Consider the following 14,709-nt stretch of genomic DNA (forward strand, 5'->3'; position numbering starts at 1 on the left):
TCATTGTGAAAAATCCCCCAATCCAACACTCAAACCACATGGAATTTATTTAGATCTAAAAAAAATGATAGTGGTTGTCTAACTCTGAAACAAAAAAGATTGATCTTTTCATTACTTTTGAATGTGGAAAATCCTAATAAGATATTAAATCCATATAAGAAAATAAAAATTATTCTAAAAATTTATGTTAAAATATTTTAAAAATTAGAAACATTATAGAATTTAATTTTATAATAATCGAAATAAAATTGAATTTTTATTATAAATATTCTAAAATAATATATATCAATATTATAAATTAGAATTCTATATTATCTATAATACTTTTTACGGTTTATTATTAAATTAGAATGTCATATATATACTTTTATAAAAATATAGCAAGTCAATCTATACAATTTGATTAATTTTTAAGTTGTCATATACGTTCAAAAGTGGAAAAATGTCCACATAGACGGTCAAATTCCAGGCCTTCTCTTGAGAGCACTTTTTGTTATCTTTTTGCTAAAAGAAAGACCATGGACATTTGCCTTTTAATACTTTAACCATCATTAACAAAGGAATTAGGAGTGATTTTGTCCCATTTTTAAACATTTAAAGACCATGTATACCATAAATATTAGGTCCAAGACTTATGGTGAGGCAATTATTGGCCTAGGACTCAAAAAATAGGTAACAATAGCACAACTGCATGGCTCTGAGAAAAACCCGCTTCATGGGTACTTGGTGATAAAATTATTACTTTTTGCTCATTATACATCATTCTTTTGATGAAAAACTTATATTGTCCCTTCTCTATCTTATTGTTGCCCACATTTAAACTCGTTGTTTTCTTTTTTTTACACTTGTAATCTGTTGTTGGCTGCCATGGATGAACTGAAGCAATAAAGAACTAGGGTTTTCTATTGTTGGGACTAGTTTGTGTAAACAAATTAACCCATTATCTAGCCATACTTTAACTCCATATTGATCATGGTCAAAAGGCTTCAAAATTCCCTCCAAAAGATCAAAACAAAAGCTTAACATGCTCTTTGGTCAATTTACCAAGCTAAAACAAAGGTTAAAAGATGCAACATGGGATATCTTCTTTTTTAAAAATTTCAAAACTTACACTCAAAATAAAGAGGAAAATTAATGATTTGAGGTATTATATAAAATATTGTATTCATATTGTTTGTTGATTTTAATCTTATTATTAATTTTATGGAATAAAATAATCATCACGTGGTAATCATTTGATAAGAAAATTTAAATTTTAGATTTGCATACACTTGTAATAGATGTTTTTGATTAAGGAAAATCAGGTTTTAAGGGACCCAAAACCCGCTTACAATACGAAAGATGAGCAAGAAAGAAACAAGAGAAGATAAGACCAAGACAAAACAACTGCAAAATACTAGCACAAAAACCAACAACTAGGGCAAAAGGACAACAAGAAGACAACAAGAAATTGGTATCTGAAACCCAACATTACTTGTAACAGATGTTATCTTAGTAGTTTCACCCTGTTTCCCAATAAACATGTTATCAAATGAGGGATAACTCATGACTAATAGTATAGAGAAGTAGTAGTCATTTATTTAGTCATTTTTATTTATGTGACTAATCATTTAATTGTGTTTCTTACCCAATGACCAAATTAGTCATTTATTTAGTCATTTATAGTTGTGTTTTCTTACCCGATGACCAAATTAGTCATTTATTTAGTCATTGATGGCAACCTTACAATCCTATGACACCGGCAAGGCAATTCACCGACATTACCAAGATCAGACTCTACACCGACACTCAGACCACTGGCACCGACAGTGAAAGGAAGCATACCGTCACAAAGGCCGATAGGATTTTTGTTATAATATATTTGTTTATTATTGTAAAAACATTGTAAGCCGACTTGGCATGATGTAAAATTACTCTTATATAAGAGAGATCATTGTAGAATATTTATGAGTGAGATATGGAATGTAATTAGGCAGACCTATTATGCGAAATATAGGTTAAGGGTTTATGTAAGAAGCAGAGCAAAAATCGGTACTGGATCTGGCCTGCTACCGGTGGAAGGTAACCCTATTATAGCTTTAACAACTTCCTTTGTGATTTTGTGGACCGAATCTAGCCAAAAGAAGGCACCATGTACCCTACTCAATACTATCCTAATAACATCCTTAGGAAAGTTCGGAATGCTAAGGATCTCAGTGAATCCTAGGGTTTCAACAATTTTATGTTAAGGTTTCACATTTCTGAAATTATCACATATAACAGTTTTATACATGTTTTTAATTTCTTCATCTCCTAGTTCTTCTATGTGGCAATGGATGTACATTTTGGGGTCTTCTGCAAAAACAACTCCTTTGGGAATTTGGAAGAATGCACCAACATTGTCATCCTTTTTAGCTATCTTGGGAACTAGCTGGAACACGGGCCTAGGGCGTTTGATTACCTCGACTACAGTAGGGTTTGCTATGAATTCAGGTGTAGAAGAAGATGCCATGATTATAAATACCTTTATCTGCCTTTGGAAAGATTGAATGTTGAAATCCTTTGCTTCTTCGCTCAAAATGCCTTAGCTCTGGAGATTTCACGCTCTTCGAATGTTTGAATGCTCGGTGAAGTGAAATGGAGCCAAAACCACTTATTTATAATGTCAATTCACCAACTACCACATTTAATGCATGTCGGTTAAAGTAATCACTTAACTTTTCTTGCTGGTATAGAAATAATTTCTATCCTCTACTATCAACTGAGGGAATAATAGCATATGTCTCATTTGATTTGCCAAACCCTCAAGGAAACTTTCTTCAATTTGATGAAGAGCTTCCTACCGGTGGAGTACTATGTTCTACCGATGGAGTGTTGATTGGTTCTACCGGTGGAGGAGTATTACCAGCATTATTTAGGTCTGACTTTCTAATCCATTGTTTAGAGAATTCTTGCTTAACCTCATCAACTTTTTCTTTTCCTTTCAAACTAGAACTTTTGTTGTTTACCGGTGATCCCTTACTTCTGCAGAATTTTGCAATATGCCCAATTTTGTTACATGCATAGCAAGTCACATTATTCTTCTGAATAGCTTTCCCATAACCTATGCCAGTTTGTGTTCTACATTGATTAGATATGTGTCCAAATCTTCCACAAACATAACATCTCACATTCATTCTGCAATTTTCAGAGTTATGACCAACTTTGTTGCATTTTGAACATTGACCGGTGGGTGTATTTGTATTCTGATAATTTCTAGATCTACATTGATTTTCTCTATGACCATACTTATTACAGTTAAAGCATTTTCCATTAAATTTGTAAGCATTAGATTGTCTTACCAGTTTGTTGCTTTTATGTGTGTTTGCAGTATCAGAGCTTTCTCCAACTTCAAAGCCAATTCCACAAGTGTCACCTTTAGGTTTCTGATTCTTCACCAAGTTACCAAGTTCTTCTGAGCTTTTCTTGAATTTTTCTTTGTGTTGATTTGCAATATCCAGTTCTCTTTCTAAGATCTCTTTCTGACTCATTAGTTCATTGGAGTCATTTTGTGTATGCATCAGATCTGTCTTCAACAAATCATTTTCATAGGTAAGTCTAGTGTTCTCATTTGTTGCATCACTTAGTCTTCTGGTCAAATCTTCTTCATTCTTCTTTCTATCTTCAATTTCTTTACAAAATCTCATAGTCATATCTTGCATCTCATTCCTTGTTGTTATGTTCTCTTGTTTTAGCTTGCTAATCTGGTCATTAAGAGTTTCTTTTTCATCATCCTCAATTTGCATCTTTTCACAAAGTTCTCTTCTCTTGTTCCTTGCAATGGTAAGTTTTTCTTGAAGTGCTTGAATAATTTCTTGAGCTTCCTTTAGATCATGTTCAAGTTTGATATTTTTCAACTTTTCTATATCAAAGTCTGAGAGAGCTGCTTCTAATTGTTTCATCAAGTTTTCCATGTCTACCGGTGTCAAGATCTTCCTCAAGATGTTAGGCTTCTGAAAATAGAGGACCAAGCTCTGATACCAATTGTTAGGATTCCCATAGATACAGAGAGGGGGGGTTAATCAGTATCTAACTGGTGATTATATTTTCTTGACTTAAAACATGTAGAGCAAATTAAAACTGTGTACCAGTAAGCAAAAATAATGTAATAAACAGAGATAAAAGCAACCACATGAAAGACACACCATAACACAATATTTTAATGAGGAAACCCGATGTGGGAAAAAACTCGATGGGATTTGTGACCCATAATATTCACTTACTGGCCAATAAGAGAATATTACTATTACAAGAGGGGCTTGCACATGTAGGAAGGCCAAGTGCCTAGAGCTCATTGCTCAAAATAGAAGTTTCACTGACTTACAAAATGGATTATATGAATCCAGTGTCTTGTACTACTTCAAAATAGCATCTATAATGCCAGATCCAGTACCAGTTTCTACTCTACTTCTTACATAAACCCTTAACCTATATTTCGCATAATAGGTCTGCCTAATTACATTCCATATCTCACTCATAAATATTCTACAATGACCTCTCTTATATAAGAATCATTTTACATCATGCCAAGTCAGCTTACAATGTTTTTACAATAATAAACAAATATATTACAACAAAAATCCTATCGGCCTTTGTGTCGGTATGCTTCCTTTCATTGCTGATGCCGGTGGTCTAAGTGCCAGTGTAGAGTCTGATCTTGGTAATGCCGGTGAATTGCCTTGCCCATGTCATAGGATTGTAAGGTTGCCATCAATGCCAAAGGGGGAGATTGTTGGTATTTTGGTATGGTTTTGTCATTGATGTCAACACCTACTAAAACTCTAGCACTTTGGATCTAGCAACATTCACCGGCAAGCAAGTGACTTTTGCATAGTCACCGGTATATGGTACACCGACAGGAAATTATGATCACCGGCACTTGGAATGGCATGGAAAACACCCACTAATGTCGAAGACATTGTTTGGACATCTTATCTTGGAGAATTGTTTATTGGTATAATTGTATTTGCATATTTGCTGTTACCGGCAAATAGGTCCAGGGTTAAACCGGCAAGTTTATCTTTTCCAAATCAACATGGCATGCTATGGAGATGATTAATTATTATTGTAAATTCATTAAGCCAACATGTTCAATCAATTATTGCATCGGATATTGTATTGTTTGTAAAATGATTTTTTTGTAATATCTTGTAGAGCCAACCTACTAAAATTGGTCTTAGGTTATGATATAAATGTAAGATCTTATTTATAAGATCAAGTGTGGAATGCGAAAAGGATAAGTGTGAAGGTATATGCAAGATTAAGCAGAGCTATACATGAAGACATCATTTGAAGGTGAAGCTAGGTTTTTGTGAAAGCATATCAAAACTACATCGGTACTGAATCCAACATATGAAGATGCTATTTTGTGCAGTACATTCTTATTGGATTTAACCATCCAATTGTAGTCAATGTGACTCCCATTTGTGATTGAGCAGTAAGCTCTAGGCGCTTGGCCTTTCTGCATGTGCAGACCCCATTTATGTACACTTATAATCTACAGTAGTATCATCTGATTGTGGGTAAGGTTTCCCACCGTGGTTTTTCCCCTTACAAGGTTTCCACATACAAATATTGGTGTTATGTGTTGTGGATGACTTTGTCTTTTTATTTCATACATTAATATTTACTGGTATTGCATTTATTTGTTAAAACTGTCCACCGGTATAACAGACTAGTTCACCGGTATTAAGTGGTAATTTGATTAAGTTGTTTTTGGTTTAAATTATATTTGTCAACTGATTCAGCCTCCCCTCCTCAGTTGCCTTTGGGACCTAACAATTGGTATCAGAGTTGAGTCCTCTTTTTGCAGAAGTTTAATAGCTTGAGGAGATCCAATGTCTACTAACTATTTCAGGAAGGACAGTCCTAAACTTGATGGAACCAACTATGGAATATGGAAGATCAGAATGGAGACACATCTAAACTGCATTGGAAAGGACATTTGGGAAGTTACAAAGAATGGTTATACTACTACTAGTTCTAGTCAGCCTAATCCACCTAATTTGACTAAAGATGAGGAAAATGATTGCAAAGCAAGAGAAGCACTTTTGATTGCATTGACAGATCAACAAATCATGGGACTTTCACATAGATCAACTACTAAAGCTATTTGGGATCATTTGGAAACACTAAATGAAGGAGATTCCATAGTCAAAATTGCAAAACTTGAAATCTTCCGAGTCAGGTATGAAAATCTGAAAATGAAAGAAGATGAAAGGATTTCTGCTTTTATGGAAAGAGTTAATGAAATTGTTTTGGGTATTAAATGTTGTGTAGGAACCTTGAGTGAAGATGAAATTGTTTCAAAAGTTTTAAGAGGTTTGCCACCAGCATATAAAATGAAGGTTACTGCTATAAATGAGTTAAGAACAATGCCTAATACATCAGTAACTAGGGATACATTGATTGGGAAACTTTCAGCCTTTGAAATTGAGGAATTTGGTCCTGTTGCTACTATAAAGATAGATTTAGCCTTTAAAGCATCAACATCATCTACATCATCATTTGATAAATCTGATTGGGAATCCTTTTATGCAAGAGAACTTGAGGAAAGAAGGAAAGAAAATGAACAACTTGAAGAGCTTGAAGCACTATTTGCAAGAAAAATGCCTAAAGGTCCAGTTGGAAGTAAGTATGAAGGTAAAGCACCCTTTAAATGTTTTAATTGTAATAAGATTGGTCATATGGCTTCAAGATGCCCTGATAGACATGCTAGACTAAGAGAAGAAGCTAGAAGGACATACAAGCCTAACCTTGAATATCAGAGATACAGATTTAAGAAGAACAAAGATAAATCTTGTTATGTAGCTGATGAAGGAGTGACTGATGATTTTGATGAAGATCTGGTAGACAATGGATGGGTTTTTGTTTCTATAATAGAAGATCAACCGACACCTGCAGTCCAACTGATAGAGCAGGCCTTGGTAGCTAAAATTGAAGTAAAGGATGAATGGATCATTGATTCTGGATGCTCACATCATATGACAGGAGACAAAGGTAAATTCTTGAACTTTCAAGAATATAATGGAGGCCTAGTAAGATTTGGAGATGACAAAGCTTGTCAGATCAAAGGTAAGGGTTCAATATCTCTTGATGGTAAGGATAACACTGACAATGTCTACTATGTTGAAGGTTTAAAGCATAATCTTTTGAGTGTTGGTCAATTAGTTGAGAAAGGATTTCAGTTACAATTTAAAAATGGTAAATGCAAAATAATGAACAGAACTGGTTTAGAAATTGCAACCGATAATCAGACTAGAGGTAACATCTTTCGTTTGAATAATAGTGAAAAGACATGCTTGATTGCACACATTGATGAAAGTTGGCTATGGCATAAAAGACTCTGCCATGTAAACTTTGATTGCATGATAAAAATCAACACTACTAAGGCAGTTAGAGACTTACGTAAAATTGTCAAACCTCACAATACAATATGTAAGGAATGTCAATTTGGAAAACAAGCTAGAGCTAGTTTCAAAAGTATTCCAAAAAAATCCAATAATGCTTTTGATTTAATTCATACTGATTTATGTGGTCCAGCTAGAACTAAAAGCTTACAAGGTGATAGATATTTCATGCTAATTATTGATGACTATTCTAGAATGTGTTGGGTTACTTTTCTCAGAGAGAAATCATAAGCACTTGGAAAGTTTAAATTGTTCAAAGCAATGGTTACAAATGAAACCAGTAAGAAAATAAGATGTCTAAGATCAGATCAAGGAGGTGAATTTACATCTAAGGAGTTTAATGCATTCTATGAAGTGAATGGAATCAGAAGACAACTATTAGCACCTCGGACACCACAGCAGAATGGAGTTGTTGAAAGGAAAATAGAACTATCTTGGATGCAGCCATAAGTATGCTATCAGAATCAAACTTACCACATGTATATTGGAGAGAGGCAATAAGCACAACAGTCTACACATTCAACAAAGTTCACATCAAAGGTGAAACCGGTAAGACCCCTCATGAATTATGGTTTGGTATTACTCCTACTCTTAAATATTTCAGAATATTTGGAAGCAAATGTTACATTAGAAGAGATGAGTACATTGGAAAATTTGATCCTAGAAGTGATGAAGGAATATTTCTTGGTTATTCATCTAAGAGAAAAGCATATAGATGTTTTAACAAAAGATTGCAGAAAATTGTTGAGAGTACAAATGTGAAGATTGATGAACAATTCAGAGGAAATTCAAGGTACATGGATTTTGAACCGGCAACAGAAATTATAAATGAGCCTACACTAAATCCATCGGTATAGAGTGAAGATCCAATTACACCGGTATCATCTAAAAATTCCATTGTGACTGAGGAACAACAACAAACAAAGACACCTCGGTATGTAAGACTGAATCATTCTGAAGATCAGATAATTGGAAACAACCATAAAGGAGTTATGACAAGAGGAAGATTGGAAAATGAAGAGTTGTGTCTTATTTCTCAAATTGAACCATCATCAATTAATGAGGCATGTGAAGATAAGTATTGGACTAAAGCTATGGAAGAAGAATTAGAACAAATTGAGAAAAACAACACTTGGACATTAGTTCTCTGGCCTAAAGATAAAAATGTAATTGGAACCAAATGGGTATTCAGAAACAAACTTAATGAAGATGGTAAGGTTATCAGAAATAAAGTAAGACTAGTGTGTAAGGGATATTCTTAGAAAGAAGAAGTTGACTACAATGAAACCTTAGCACCGGTAGCTAGAATTGAGGCAGTTAGATTGTTTTTGGCCTTTGCAGCACACAAGAACTACAAACTATATCAAATGGATATTAAATGTGCATTTTTGAATGGAGATCTTGAAGATGAAGTTTACATTGAACAACCTGATGGATTTTATTTGACAGATGACAAAGATATGGTTTGCAGGTTAAAGAAAGCTTTGTATGGATTGAAGTAAGCTCCAAGAGCTTGGTATGCAAGATTAGCTAAGTATCTTTTGAAGATTGTTTTTTCTAAAGGTAATGCTGATAGTAATTGTAGACACCCAAAATTGTCCAATCTAATTAAATAAATATTTTATTTATTTAATTATCTAAGCCTAATTCTTCTATTAATTAAATAAATCTTTATTTATTTAATTAATTCATTTATCCTCTTCTAGCCTTATTTCTCATTTAAATAAATACATTTATTTATTTAAATTATCCTTTTCCTAAATTAAATAAATATTTTATTTATTTAATTATCCTACTTCTTCTATTAATTAAATAAATCTTTATTTATTTAATCAATTCATTAGCTTTTTCTACACATGACACATGTCATTCATCTCTTAATTCCTACACTACCCACCCCTTTCATTATTTTGGTATTTCTTTTACCTACCCTCTAATCTTAGCTGACCTCTCTTTTTACACCTCTCAATCTTATCCCTCCATTTCATATTGTGTCTTCTATTTAAGAAGATGCCTCCTTCATTGTCAAACCCTAATGATCTTTTATACAATTGACTACACTACGATCCTACTAGCAACCACATTCCGTTCTTTGTTGAGCTCTTGTGCATATAAAATCTGAGAGCAAATATATCAAGCAAGATCAATGGAGATAGGAAGAATGGAGATCAAAACCCTATTGGGCATGTGATGGTATAATCTTTGTGATTTCATTTGATTTGCATTGTCTTAGGTAACCTTCATATGTTATGGTGGATCTTTGTTGATTGTTAGGCTAGGGTTTGGTGGTTGAATTCATTTAGCCTTTCAATATTGTTATTATTGTTATCCATTTTCACCATAAACATTTTGGCACGCCCGGTGGGACTCTTGTCCCTTTGCATTTAACCTTTTTGTTGCAGATTTTGCGTTTTTGAAGTTGCAAATCGGACATTTTTTTCGACGACATTTTAGGTATTTCCGCGTCTGCGAGTGTTCGGATCGCGTCTCTGAGTTTCAGGAGCGTCTGCGGAGGTAGGAATCGCGTCTGTGTTTTCAACAAATTTTGTTTTGCAGGTCTCAGACAGGGGCGTCTGTGTTACATAATCGTGTCTGCGTTACTTCTGATCGTGTCTGTGTCTGAGACGGGCGTCTGTGTGTTTTGGCCGCTTCTGTGCATCACAGAACCGCGTCTGTGTCATAAAGACGCGTCTGTGTCTGGTATAACAGTGTCTGTGTTTTTACTGTTTCGAAATTTCAAACTTTCTTTGATTCGATTTTTGGATTTCGCACCTAGGGTTTCAGATCTGATTTATTTTTCGACTAACCCTTGCAGATCTAGCTAACCAAGTTTGTGCAGCTTGTTTTGGAAGCAAAAACATTTTTGTTGAAGGCCCCTCTTTCACAAAGTCTTTTGGGTTTTTAAAATTTACCTAACTTGTGTGCTTGCAGGAAGGGGTGATCATTTGAGACAACCCAAACTACTAACAAATTTTGTTGCAGGTCCTTGGCTAGGGTTTTGAAATTTTGTTGTGTGCCTTGTTTTCATAGATTAGCAAACACTTCCATTGGTGCACTAAAATTGAATCATTGTCTTTTGTGTCTTGAGCAATAGGCTCTTTTTGTTTAATCTTTAGAGGGCCTGTCTTCCCGTGTGGTCATTAGGACTACTAGTGAGAAGAGAATGACCCAAGTGGTAGCGAGGAAAACCCACCCCATCCGAACCACTATAATCAAATGTATTCATGGTGAAAACTATGAATAACATGTGCTAATTAGTTCATACCGACACTATGTCTCCCCATAAACCCGTTCGATCAAATTTATTTGATCATTTGTAGGGCATAACCCCTACCGGCTAGGAGCCTTCTGTATTTATAGAGCTGAAAGTGCCGTATGTATGGCCACACGAGCGGATGCCCTTACTAGCACCATTTTGTTTTAGAGGCCCAAATCCTTCTAGTTGTTGAGGCAGGAGGTCGGACCTCTGGTAGCGGCCCACACACATACGGTTCTTAGTAGAGATACAAAGTTCGCCATGGGGAGTTTTCATGGGGACTGATGCTTGGCTAACCTGAGAAGTGAGTGCCGAGGGTGGAGCCAGTGAGGTCAAGCATCTAAGTATCCACTCTGAATAGCGTAGCCTCGGGGGTAAAACCCTATGTGGGATCAACAACTATTGTCTTGGCCAACCATAAGAATTGTGCTTGTCTTATTTTAAACATTCAAACATTCAAGACCAAACAACAAAACATTGTGTCTTTTGTGTCTTCAAGTGTATGCAAAACAACTTTACATCAAACAACACACTTTTGGAGTCTAAAACACTTGCAAACATTGAATCCTCATCAACATTGTGTCCTCTTGTCACGAAAAACAGTCAAACAGTCGGATTTGGTCACAACAAAACAACTTCACAGGTTGGAAAAATTGCACGAAGTTTACAGAAATGCATCTGTGTCTATGTTAACCGCGTCTGGGTCATCTAAGCGCGTCTATGAAGGGTAGAATAGCGTCTGTGTTTTTAGCAACATCTGTGTCGAACAGAGACACGTTTGTGTTTGGGAATCGCGTCTGTGTCCAGAATTGAAAATTTTTACAATCCAGCAAACAAAAGAAATCAATTTCGGAATACTTGAGCTTCCTAGGTTGTTTCTTCAGGTTTCATCTAGCATTCAATCTATCCTTGGGTCTCATACAGTCCATCATTGCTTTACATCTCATTTTACATTCATACTTGTCTACACTTGAGTCAAAAGGTCACTTGCTTGTCCTCATCATACTTTGTCAACATACTACATACAACTACACTTTGCTAAGTGGTCCGTCATCAAGGTTTCTTACCTTTGGGTCTCATTTGGTCTTACTTAGAGTCAAGGTCAGCTTACCTCATCAAGAGAAACTATCATCTCTTTGGAAGTCACACCTACTCTACTACATACATACTTGGTCTTACACTTTGGACATTTGCAAGTAAACCTCAAGATTCATTTACACTCCATACAACTCTTGGTCTTCCATACTCTTTCCATTTTTCATCTAGTCTCTCACATCTTGGTCAAACACCTAGTTCATGGTTGAAACCCGTCTTCAAAAATCTAGGAGAAAAGCTAAAGAAGCTCAAGAGTCCGCAAACATGAGTTCTTATGAGTATGACAATGATTTATTTTTCAATCCTGAGCACACTACATTGCCTGACATGGATGTTTATAGACACATTCCAAATGTGGAAAACATAGACACTGCAAACAAAAATGCTACACACAATGACAATGTGGACAACTTTTCAATACAATCAGCAGATGTAGAAGAATCCATAATGAATCCTCATTTCAATAGATTGGTTGAAGAGATAATGAAGAGGGATAGACAATACTTCTTACACATGATGGCACAAAGTGGAGCTAAAATACCTCATGACTTTGACATGTCTCAACTTATGGAAAACCGACCCTCGCAACAAACTCACTCCAACATGGATCAAGGGAGACCTAATAGTGAAGGAAATAGAGGACCACATATGGTACCTGAATCACCATCAGCTTTGCTTCAAAAACCAGAAGTCCCACATACACATGCTCAAACATATGATACTTACCTTCGAAGACCATTATGGAAGTCTTATGCAGATAGATATGCTCAAGCTATGGATCAACCAAAACAATTGGACATTCAAAGGCATGCTCAAAATTTGGACACAAGGAAACCCCGTGTCAAATTTGGGGGCAACACATTAGAACATGACATGCCTTTAGAATATGGTATACATGCGCAAAATAGATATGGGGTTCCTCAACATGAAGCTATACCAAGTGCTCCATATATGCCGCATCAATATAGACCTCCTCCATATGAACATGTGTATGATCAATATCATCCATACATGCAATATGCTCCTCCTACAATGGGTGCCTCAAACATGGGGTATGCTTCAAGAAGTCGATCTCCACCTAAGAGCAATTTGGAGCAACAAATCAGAGATTTACAAAAGAAAATGGAGGACATAAATACACCAAAACCAACATACACAATGAGAGACATATGTCCTTATCCATTTGACAAGAGCATTCCAATGTCTCCATTTCCTGCACACTTTGTGACGCCTAAATTTGATAAGTATAGAGGAAAAGGAGACCCCAAGGCACACATAAGACAATTTTTCATAGCTTGCATTGAGGTAGCGGCAGAAGAAACATATTTGATGAGATTATTCCCACAAAGCTTAGGCAATCAAGCTATGGAATGGTTCTCTCAACTACCACCTGGTATTAAGTCATGGGGTGACTTAGCATAGGCATTTATTCAACATTTCTCCTACAATATTGAGACAGATATCTCAGTCACTACTTTGTGTAATACTAAGCAAAAGGAGGGAGAATCTTTTGCGTCATTTTTACAAAGATGGAGAAATCTAGCTAGCAGATGCTCTTGCGAAATCCCACAGAAACAAATGGTAGAAATGTTCACTCAAAACGTTAACAAGGACATTGGCTATGATCTAAGGAAAGCTTGTTTGGCCACCTTCAAGGATGTTATTGAAAAGGGCTTAGCAATAGAAAAGGTCTTAATTGAACAAGGAGTCATTAAGATATTCAAGGAAAACAAAGATGACTTTAAAGGAAAAGACAAGCCAAGATTTTGGAATAAAAACAAGAACACAGTCAATGATGGTGTTGTTGATGCCAATACAGTGAGACCCAAGTTCATCTTTTCGGGATCAAGTTCTACAAACAATCAAGTGAATACTCAAACAACTTCTAGACCACGAAGGAAGTACACCCCATTGGGAGAACCACTTGAATCAGTATTCAAAAAGCTTGTGGCAAACAAAGTGATCACAGTTCCAGATTTTCCTCCATATGAACCAAAGGTCAAACCAAATTGGTGGAATGATGATGAGTATTGTGAGTTTCATAAGAGCAAGGGTCACAAGATAGGTAATTGTCATCGACTGAAGAATATTGTGCAAGATCTCATTGATAGAGGTGACATTGAGATTGAGGGACACTCATCCAATCAAGAACATGAGATGTTTAAGGAACCATTCCCAAAGCATGACAAAGGAAAAGCCAAAGTCACAGATGATCAAGCCACTATACTAGAGCACCTTACAACTATGACTCAACTATCAATCACATCTCGACGGACAATCATATCTCTACTATTACTATTAAGAACAAAAATCTTGAGAATCCTCCTCAGAGACCCAAGATTGTCCTAAGAGGTGTTGGATCTTCTTCCGAACATACCTCTGAATGTCATGTTACAACCCGTCGAGGTAAGATTACTTTGCCAGGTGCTTCCACTAAAAATGCCGCTTCTTCATCAACCAAACCTGAGTATGACCTTGTAGAACAGTTAGGGAAGACACCCACGCTTATCTCAATCCTTGAGCTGTTACGCATATCCCCCGCACATAAAGCTATTCTTGACAAAATATTGAGAGATACTACTGTTCTTACTGATCTGAACATGGACCAGTTTCAAGCCATGGTGGGATACCTTTCCATTCCACATTCCCTTACATTCACAGAAGCCGATGACGCCTCCGTAAGTCAGCCACATAATGCACCATTACACATTGAAGCCTTCATACATAAACATCAAATAAAACGAGTCCTGATAGATGGAGGAGCAGGTCTAAACATTTGTACATTGAGCACAATTAAACAATTGGGATATTCTGATAAAGCTGTGAATTCAAAAAATCAAATCACCATCAAGGCATATGACGATGAAGAGTGTTCATCCAAAGGCACAATCACCCTACCTCTCAGAGTTGGGCTAGTTACAAAGGATGTGG

This window comes from Cryptomeria japonica, chromosome 4 (genome assembly GCF_030272615.1).
Source record: "Cryptomeria japonica chromosome 4, Sugi_1.0, whole genome shotgun sequence".
Classification (NCBI taxonomy): Eukaryota; Viridiplantae; Streptophyta; class Pinopsida; order Cupressales; family Cupressaceae; genus Cryptomeria; species Cryptomeria japonica.